The sequence below is a fragment of the Perognathus longimembris genome, chromosome 26 (assembly GCF_023159225.1).
Source record: "Perognathus longimembris pacificus isolate PPM17 chromosome 26, ASM2315922v1, whole genome shotgun sequence".
NCBI classification, from domain to species: domain Eukaryota; kingdom Metazoa; phylum Chordata; class Mammalia; order Rodentia; family Heteromyidae; genus Perognathus; species Perognathus longimembris.
The window spans coordinates 10,887,425-10,897,134 of record NC_063186.1 but is presented as its reverse complement, the minus strand read 5'-3'; the positions used below and the strand labels follow the sequence as shown (position 1 = coordinate 10,897,134).

Sequence of the window (9,710 nt, the reverse complement as noted above, 5' to 3'; positions counted from 1 at the left end):
TTGAACTCGGGGCCTGGGTGCTGTCCTTGAGCTCTTTTGCTCAAGACTGGCACGTTACCACTTTGAGCCATATATATATATATATATATATATATATATATACACATATATATATATACATACACACACATATATACATATATATATTTACATATACACATATATGGCGCCACTTCCGTTTTTCTGGTGATTTTCATTAGAGACAACAGCCTCATGGATTTCCTTTACCCGGGCTGCCTTTGAACCTCGACCCTCCAGATCTCAGCCTCCTCTTGAGTGGCTAGGGTACCGCTTGACTGTGTTTGACTGTTAGGTAAAGCAGCCACTAACGGCTCCTTTTCTCAGAAGAAATTGGGGCCACGTGGCTGGTGGGCAAAGGTGAACCAACTCTAGGCAGAAATTCCTTAGCTCTCTTTGCTTTCGTCTTCCTGGAAAACGATGTCCAGGAATCTCACTTGCTGCCAAAGAACGAGCCCGCCAAGCCTTCCTGCCAGGATCCAGGAGATCGAAGCTGAATATATATTAAAAATAATAATAAATATGGAGAGAGCGTGCCAAGCACCAGTGGCTCACACCTATCATCTTAGCTACTTAGGAGGCTGGAGGATTGGGGTTCAAAGCCAGCCTGGGGCAAGAAAGTCCAAGAGAGACTCTTATCTCCAATGAACCACCAAAAAGCTGGAAGTGGCGCTGTGGCACAAATGGAGAGTGCTAGCTCTGAGCAAAACAGCTCAAGGGGGGCTGGGGATATGGCCTAGTGGCAAGAGTGCTTGCCTCTTATACATGAAGCCCTGGGTTCAATTCCCCAGCACCATATATACAGAAAATGGCCAGAAGTGGCGCCGTGGCTCAAGTGGCAGAGTGCTAACCTTGAGCAAAAAGAAGCCAGGGACAGTGCTCAGGCCCTGAGTCCAAGACCCAGGACTGGCCAAAAAAAAAAAAACAGCTCAAGGACAGCGCCCAGGCCTGGAGTTTAAGCCCCAGGACCAACACACACACTCTCTCTCTCTGTCTCTCTCTCTCTGTCTCTCTGTCTCTCTCTGTCTCTCTCTCTCTGTCTCTCTCAAGCAGAACTGGGAGAAAGCATCAAGGTGAATGTTTGTTGTTATCCCTACTTAGTCCCGGCCCACCAGATGCTGTTTTACATAATAAAATAATATCCTCCCAGTGCGTCCCAGACTCACTGTAGAAAGGCACCCTGGGGTAGTTTCCACATTTGGGCTCAGGGCCTTTTTGTTTCCTGCTTTCTTGGCAGGTGCACAGAGCATGAATGAGATACTTTCGTCTCAATCAGAGAAGATAAGACGATGGAGTTTTCTTTTAATGGATTATGTGGTATAAAATAATTAAGCTGCTTGGTATTTTTTTTTTGATGGATAATAAAGGTGTATGAGCCGACCTGATTGTATACACACACACACACACACACACACACACACACACACACACCCTTGCATGATTGCCAGGGGCTGGCTGAACTCTCCTGGGCACAAACAGCAAGACTAGCCTTGCCTGAGGCACTCTCTCTCTTTCTCTCTCTCCTTTTTGTCTGTGGTGGGGATTGAACCCTGGGCCTGGGCACTGGCCCTGAGCTCTTTCACTCAAGGCTAGTGATCTACCAGTTGCCACTTCCAGTTTTCTGGTGGTTCACTGGAGATAAGAGTCTCATGGACTTTCCTGCCCTGGGCTGGCTTTGAACCACCATCCTCCGATCTCAGCCTCCTGAGTAGCGGGGATGACAGGCTTGAGCCACCAGGATTGTTTTGCTTGTTTCTTTGTTTATTCTGATCTGGAAAAAAAAAAAAAGAAACACTTCTATCAGCTATGCTTGAGTTTTTTTCTTCAGGCCCTGTTCAGATATGATTCGGGAACTATTTTCAGTCCTAATTAGATAATTTGGTACCCAGTTGATTCCTCTAGGGGTGTGGGTTCGTTTCTCTGTATATTAAAGAATTAAATGGCAGGAGATGTGTTGAAAAAATGTGCTTAAAGAAACAAGAACGGGGGGAGGGGGCTGGGAATATGGCCTAGTGGTAGAGTGCTTGCCTCGCATACATGAAGCCCTGGGTTCGATTCCTCAGCACCACATATATAGGAAAAGCCAGAAGTAGTGGAAGTGGCGCTGTGGCTCAAGTGGCAGAGTGCTAGCCTTGAGCAAAAAGAAGCACAGGGACAGTGCTCAGGCCCTGAGTTCAAGTCCCAGGACTGGCAAGAAAAAAACAGAGTACATTCATTTAAAATAGCACATATCTCTATATAATATATACATATATACAGTATACAATATATACAACAATAAACTATTACAAATTATGTATAACATACATAAGTGTGTGTGTGTGTGTGTGTGTGTGTGTGACCTCGGGGGGTTCTTGCTTAGCCTTTTGGGTTCAAGGCTGGCATCCTTCTAACTTGACCCACAGCTCCACTTCCTTTTTTTGGCAGGTAAATTCAAAATAAGAGTCTCCAGGACTTTTCTGCCGGGAGCTGGCTTTGAATAGTGATCCTCCAGATCTCAGCCTTCTGAGTAGCAGGAGGATGGATGACAGGTGTGAGCCGCCATCAAGGGTGGGGCAGGGGGGCTTGGGGTTTCGTGACTGGGAATCTGCTTGAGCTCTGAGGGAATGCCAACTGTTTCTCCCTTGCCCTGATTTCACAGCGCTACACACACACACACACACACACACACACACACACACACACACCCGCCGCCCTTCCTCCCAGCTCTTCCTCCGTCCTTGCTCCTGGATCCAGTCCCCAACTTTGGGGACTGAGGAGCCCTTCCTGGGTTGCCTGCGTCTGTGCCCTTTCATGGGAAGAATCGCTTGGGCCAGGCCCTGGTGGCTCACGCTTGTCCTCGAGCTACTCAGGAGGCTGAGATCTGGAGGTTCCAGGTTCGAAGCCAGCCTAGACAGGAAAGTCCATGAGACTCTGATCTCCAGTGACACCACCAGAGAACCGGAAGTGGAGCTGTGGTTCTAGCCATAGAGCTGTAGCCTTGAGTGAATAGAGCTCAGGGACAGCGCCCAGGCCCTGAGTTCAAGCCCAGGTCAATCACAAAACAAAATCAAATAAACAACAACAACCCCCCCCCCCAAACAGTTGACCCCCTGGGATGTTTGAACTTCCTGAAGCCTCTTTCTCTCTTTTTTCCCTCCCCATCTCTCTCTATTCCCCCTCTAGTCTCCCTTTTCCCTCCCCTTATCTCTTCCCCCTCTCTCCTATCTCTCTGCCTGCTCTCCTCTTTATCTCTATGTCTGTCTGTCTCTTCCCTCCCAGTCTGTTTTCTGTCTCTTTGTCTTTCTCTTCCTCGCCCCCTCCCCGTCTCTGTCTGTCTGTCTCTCTCCTTCCCAAACCCTGCCAGTCAGCTCTGGTTCCTCTTCTCCTCCTTGCCCCCTCCATCTCTCTGCCTCTTTATTTCTCTGTCTGTCTGTGTCTATTTCTTTGTCTCCCTATCTGTCTGTCTCTCTCTGTCTGTCTCTCCATCTCTCTCTCTCTTCCGCAAGCCCTGCCACATCTCCTCTGCTTCCCTCCTCTGAACATCTGTTTTCTCCTGTGGGGCCAGTGGCAGGCCTGGGCAGGCTCACCTCCCTTCTGGAAGGTTGGATTTGGAATCAGAGGAGCCTGAACCTGCCAAGTGCAATGCATCTGGAGACAAATGTGGCTATGTCTTCTCTGGGTGCTGCCTGAGGCCAAGTTGACCGAGGGGGGGGTGGTTATGGGGGAACAGGGCAGGTGGGGGGGGGGCCAGACTCAGGGGCAGCAAGATGGCAGAGGGGAGGAGACAGAATAGGGAGACTGAATGTCTACTGCTAGCAACTCAGGAGGCTGAGATCTGGAGGACAGAGGTTCGAGGCCAGCCTGGGGCAGAAAAGGACTTGACACTCTTATCTCCAAAAAACAATGCAGAAAAAAGCCAGAAGTGGAGCTGTGGCCCAAAGTGGTAGAGTGCTAGCCTTGAGCACAAGAAGGCTCGGGGACGGCACCCAGGCCCCAAGCTCAAGACCCACAGTGGAAAAATAAATAAAGAAAAATCTGCTATCCAATCCCTTTTTTCCATCCTGATACTTTCCCTTTGGGGCCTTAAAATAACCCCAAAAGGTTTGATTGATGTCTTGTGTCATTATTTTAACTGCTCCTTTTTTTTTGGGGGGGGGATGATTTGGGATGATTTTCAGGAAAAATTAAACACACACACACACACACACACACACACACACACACCAGCTGGCACTAATGGTTCAAGCCAGTCATCCTAGCTACTCAGGAGGCTGAGATCTGAGGATCAAGGTTTGAGGCCAGCCCCCACAGAAAAGTCTCTTGTGATACTCTCTATCTCCATTAAACTACTCAGAAAAAGCCAGAAGTAGTGCTGTGGCTCAAAGTGGTAGAGTGCTAGGTCTTGAGCACAAATGAAACTCAGGGACAGTGCCCAGGCCCTGAGTTCAAGGCCCGGGACTGACCAAAAAAAAAAAAAAAAGATTCAAATAGAGTAGACTTTGATTTTTTTTAATATATTTTTTAATTCACTTATTTTTGTGCCAGTACTGGGACTTGAACTCAGGGCCTGGGCACTGTCCCCAAGCTTCATTTGTGCTCAAGGCTAGCACTCTACTTCTGGCTTTTTCTTTTTTCTTTTTTTTGGCTGGCACATCAGAGGTAAGAGTCTCTTGGATAGACATTCTTCATTCCTGGGTGGGCTTTGAACCACAATCCTCAGATCTCTGCCTCATGAGTAGGTAGGATTCATTTATTTAATTCCTGGCCCTCATTCATACTTATTGCTACTAAGCTTATTATTCTCTCACCATTTATTTATCTTTATTTATTTATTTGTCTGTTTGTCTATTTTTGTCTGTCTTGGGCTTGAACTCAGGGCCTGGGTGCTGTCCCTGAGTTCTTCAGCTCAAGGCTATGCTCTACCATTTGAGCCACAGCGCCACTTCCGGTTTTCTGGTGGTTAACTGAATATAAGAGTCTCCTGGACTTTCTTGCCTGGGCTGGCTTTGAACCATGACCCTCAGATCGCAGCCTCCTGAGTAGCTAGGTTTATAGGCATGAGCACTGGGTGGCCTTATCTTTATTGTTATTTTTTTCCAGTCCTGGGGCTTGAACTCATGTCCTGGGCACTGTCCCTGGGCTGCTTTTGCTCAAAGCTAACACTCTACCACTTGAACCATAGCACCACTTCTGGCATTTTCTGTGTATGTGGTACTGAGGAATCAAACCCAGGGCTTCATGCATGCTAGGCAAGCACTCTACCACTAAGCCACATTCCCAGCCCTCACCATTTATTCTTGCTTAAACAATCTCTCTCTCTCTCTCTCTTCCTCTCTCTCTCTCTCTCTCTCTCTTTCTCTCTGTCAGTACTGGGGCTTGAACTCAAGGCCTGGGGACTGTCCCTGGGCTTTTACACTCAAGGCTGGTGCTCTACACTTGAGCAGCAGCTCCACATCCAGTTTTTGGTGGTTCATTGGAGATAAGAGTCTCATGGACTTTCTTGCCAATGCTGGCTTTGAACCATGATCCTCCAGATCTCAGTCCCTGGCTTCTTCCTGCTCAAGGCTAGCACTCTGCCACCGGAGCCACAGCGCCCCTTCTGGCCGTTTTCTGTATATGTGGTGCTGGGGAATCGAACCCAGAGCTTCATGTGTAGGAGGCAAGTGCTCTTGCCACTAGGCCATATTCCCAGCCCGAGATTTTGTTTTTTTTAATCCCTGAATGAAATATGATGTTAATTTTCACCCTGTGCACGTTTATCACGATAATAACTATCTAAGACATGCAGTAATAACTTCCCAATATTAACCTGAGGCAAAATATTTTTAAAAAAATATTTGGCACTGTTCCTAGGAAAAGTTTAGTATATTGTATGGTGGATGTCATTTTAGCCATAATTATACAAAGTGTAGCTGATGAATATTCTAATTAAAATGGGGATGGGGTGATATGAAATGTTTGGGTTTCCCCAGGATTCAATAAATAAGTGCATCTCCAATCAAAGTAAGCTCCCAGCCTGGCACCGGTGGCTCACGCCTGTCATCCCAGCTACTCAGGAGGCTGAGATCTGGAGGACCCAGGTTCAAAGCCAGCCAGGCTGGAAAGTCTGTGAGACTCTTATCTCTAATGAACTACTCAAAAAAAAAAAAAGCCAGAAGAAGGACTGTGGCTCAAAGTGGTACAGTGCTATTATAGCCTGGAGCCAAAGATACTCTCTGGGACAGCGCCCCAGGCCCTGAGTTCAAGCCCTAGGATTGGCACAAAACAACAAAACATCACTAAGGAAGGTCTCAGGCACCTGGTGTGAAAGATTTGACAGAATCCGACCTCGGGTGCCCCGCCCCTCTGAGCCCTTCCCAAATTCAGACCTCTCATAAAAAAATAACATCTATATATATATATATATATATATATATTTTTTTTTTTTAGAAAAAGGAAAAGTGTGACCTATTTTAAAAATTCCTCTAGGGGGAAAGAGTGGGGATGTTGTTGCCTTGACAACGGATGTGGGCTCTCTTCGGAGCCCCGCCTGCTTTTTCCCTGAGTCTAACCTACTTCCGCTGGGCTGGAATTCAAAGCTCAAGGAAGGGAGGAGTGGTTGGAGGTGCTGCTGTACCATCAGGCTGACACTGGTCACACACGCCCATCATCCCAGCCACTCAGGAGACGGAGGTCTGAGGATCGCAGTTCGAAGCCAGCCCCGGGGCAGGAAAGTCTGAAAGACTCCTTATCTCCAATGAAGCCACCGGGAAACCGGAAGTGACTCTGTGGCTCAAAGTGGTAGAGCACTAGGCTTGAGCCAAAGAGTTCAGGGACAGTGCCCAGGCCCTGAGTTCAAGTCCCATGGCTGACAAAAAATATGGGGGGGGGGGGGATACTCATATTTGAAGGAGAGAGGAGATGAGAGAGAGAGAAGGAAAGAGGGAAAGCAGAGAGAGACTGAGAGATGAGAGAGATAGAGAGAGAGAAAGAGGCAGAGACAGAATAGAGAGAGAAAAAGATGGGAGACAAAGACCCTACCTTCCCCCATCCCAAAAGGAGAAGAGAGAAGAAAAAAGAGACCAGAGAGAAAGATAGGAAATAGAGAGACTGAGAGACAAAGACAGAAACCAAAGGAGCCCATCTCTCCCCTCTCAGCCTGAGAGAGAAAAGGAAAAGAGAAGAGAAAGAGAGGAGAGAGACAGAGAAATGAGAGATAGACAGAGAAACAGAGACAGAGAGGAGGGGACAAAGAAACAGATGGAGATCAAGGAGCTCATCTTTCCCTCAGCCTGAGAGAGAGAGAGAGAAGGAGGGAAGACACACAGAGAGATCTTGAGACAGAGAAATAAGAGACAGAAAGAGAGGACTTAGAGGAGGGAGAAACAGAGAGATCGTGAGACAGAGAAGAAAAAAAGAGAACAGAGAAAGATAGGAAAGAGAGAGAGAGAGAGATGGAGCCACAGCCAGGAACACACCCCCCCACACACACACACCCGCCCTGTCCTCCCTCCTGCCTAGCCTGGCTGCTTCCATCTTGTGCTGCCTGGCCCTTTGATGGGGGGACCCCATGCTGTGCCTCATTTCTGGGGGAATTTTTAAATTCTCTTTCATTTTATCGAGCCGCCTTCCTTCCCCACCTCCCATCTTCTGTGAGTCAGGCAGGTTCTCGGGATTATTGGCTTCCTTTTTCTCATTGATTTGTGTGTGTGTGTGTGTGTGTGCGTGTGTGTGTGTGTGTGTGTGTGTATGTGTTTCTGGACCTTTGTAGTAGAGAGAGGAATATACAGATGGAATAAGAAAGGGAAGAAGAAAGAAAAAGGCTAGGGGCGGGGTTGAGGGGTGTCAGCAGCTCCCCCTCCAGAAGTGCACTTTTGGGAGAATCTGGGGAGCTGGCCATATATTATAGTTTCAGTAATAATAACAACAACAACAGCAAGTAAAATGGCGGCTGCTCAGTATCCAAGTTAGGAAAGCTCAGCTAGGAAAGAAAGCTTCAAGCTGGGCGCCAGTGGCTCCCGCCTGTCATCCTAGCCACTCAGGAGGTTAAGATCTGAGGATCATGGTTCAAAGCCAGCCCGGGCAGACAAATCCCCAAGAGACTCTTATCTCCAATAAACAATTCACAAATATATACATATATTTTTTCCCCCTTGATCTCCAGCCAACATCTTACCCAGCAAATACCTCATCCTTCCACAAGGAAGAAGAATAGCTCAGAACCAAATCTGAAGAGACAAAAAGGTAGAAAGTGGGGCTGGGAATATGGCCTAGTGGTAAAAGTGCTTGCCTTGTATACATGAAGCCCTGGGTTCGATTCCCCAGCACCATATACATAGAAAACGGCCAGAAGTGGCCCTGTGGTTCAAGTGGCAGAGCGCTAGCCTTGAGTAAAAAAGAAGCCAGGGACAGTGCTCAGGCCCTGAGTCCAAGGCCCAGGACTGGGAAGAAAAAAAAAAAAAAAAGAAAAAAAAGGTAGAAAGCTTCACTGCAAATTGGAAGGGGCGAGGGAGGGGTGGAGGGAGTTTGGTCCCAAGAGGAAATCACTTGAAACGACCATACATTTTTTCATACATTTTGAAAATGTGCTTTGAGACTGACTTTAGACAGACAGATAGATACCCATGGACGCTTGACCTCTAAAGTTTCTAAACAAATGCCCAGGAGGAATCAAGCCCTTCGATTAGACTCAAGGGCAGCTCTTCATCAAGGGCTGGGCTTGGAGGAGCGGAAATCTAAATTAATTACTCAGCCTTCTGTGAAGGGTTCAGAAATCGGGGGCCCCACATATACTCATCAACATGCCACAGACATAGTGCCCGTGGTGGGAAGAAAAAGAATAAGGCTAATGAGGACACCAGATAAAAGGAACACTGCAGAAGAAGATCTTAATTATATCTTAATGGAGTCACTTTCTCCTTCACACCAAGTCTTAGCCCCAAAGTCAAAAAGAGAGCAATGAGGCTTCCAGTGACCTTGCTGGGGCTGGGCTCAAGGTCATAGAGTGTGTGTGTGTGTGTGTGTGTGTGTGTGTGTGTGTGTGTGTGTGTGTCCTGGGACTTGAACTCAGGGCCTGGGGGCACTGTCCTTTAGCCTTTTCGTTCCAGGATGGTGGCTCTAACCCACTTGAGCCACATTTTGGCTTTTGGCTTTTTTTGCTGGTTTACTGGAGATGAGCGGCTGAGGCTTTGTGTGTCTCGGGCTGGCCTCCAAATGTGATCCTCTAGATCTCAGCCTCTGGAGTAAGCTAGGTTCAACGGGTGTGAGCTACTGGCACCCAGGGTTGGTCTACCTTATTTTTTAAATGAGTATCTATTACGTGCTGTTGCAATGATGCGCACAGTTTTGGCGGAGAGGAGCGGGTGAAGCTGAGCATTTGACATGATGGAAACAAAGGAGAGAGAAACAGAGGGTGAGAGGGAGAGAAAAAGGAGGAGGAGGGAAGCTGGGCTCCAGTGGCTCCCACCCGTCATCCTAGCTACTGAGGACCAAAGTTCGCAGCCAGCCCGGGCAGAAAAGTCCCCGTGAGATTCCTATCTCCAATGAACCACCAGAAACCAGAAGTGGCAGCGCTGTGGCTCCAAGTGGTAGAGCGCTAGCCTTGATCAAAAGAGCTCAGGGACAGCCCTGACAATCATCATCATCATAGTAATAATAATAATACAGGGCTGGGAAGGTGGCTTAGTGGTAGAGTGCTCACCTAGCATGCATGAAGCCCTGGGTTCGATTCC

General features: G+C 47.8%; 1 long non-coding RNA gene across 1 annotated transcript; it reads left to right on the top strand.

Moving 5' to 3' along the window:
- The first annotated feature begins 2,517 nt into the window (after positions 1-2,517).
- On the top strand, positions 2,518-4,457 carry LOC125342417. The gene is made up of 3 exons (XR_007209221.1): positions 2,518-2,527; positions 3,731-3,735; positions 4,312-4,457. It is a non-coding gene; the product is annotated as an uncharacterized LOC125342417 (long non-coding RNA).
- Positions 4,458-9,710: the final 5,253 nt, after the last annotated feature.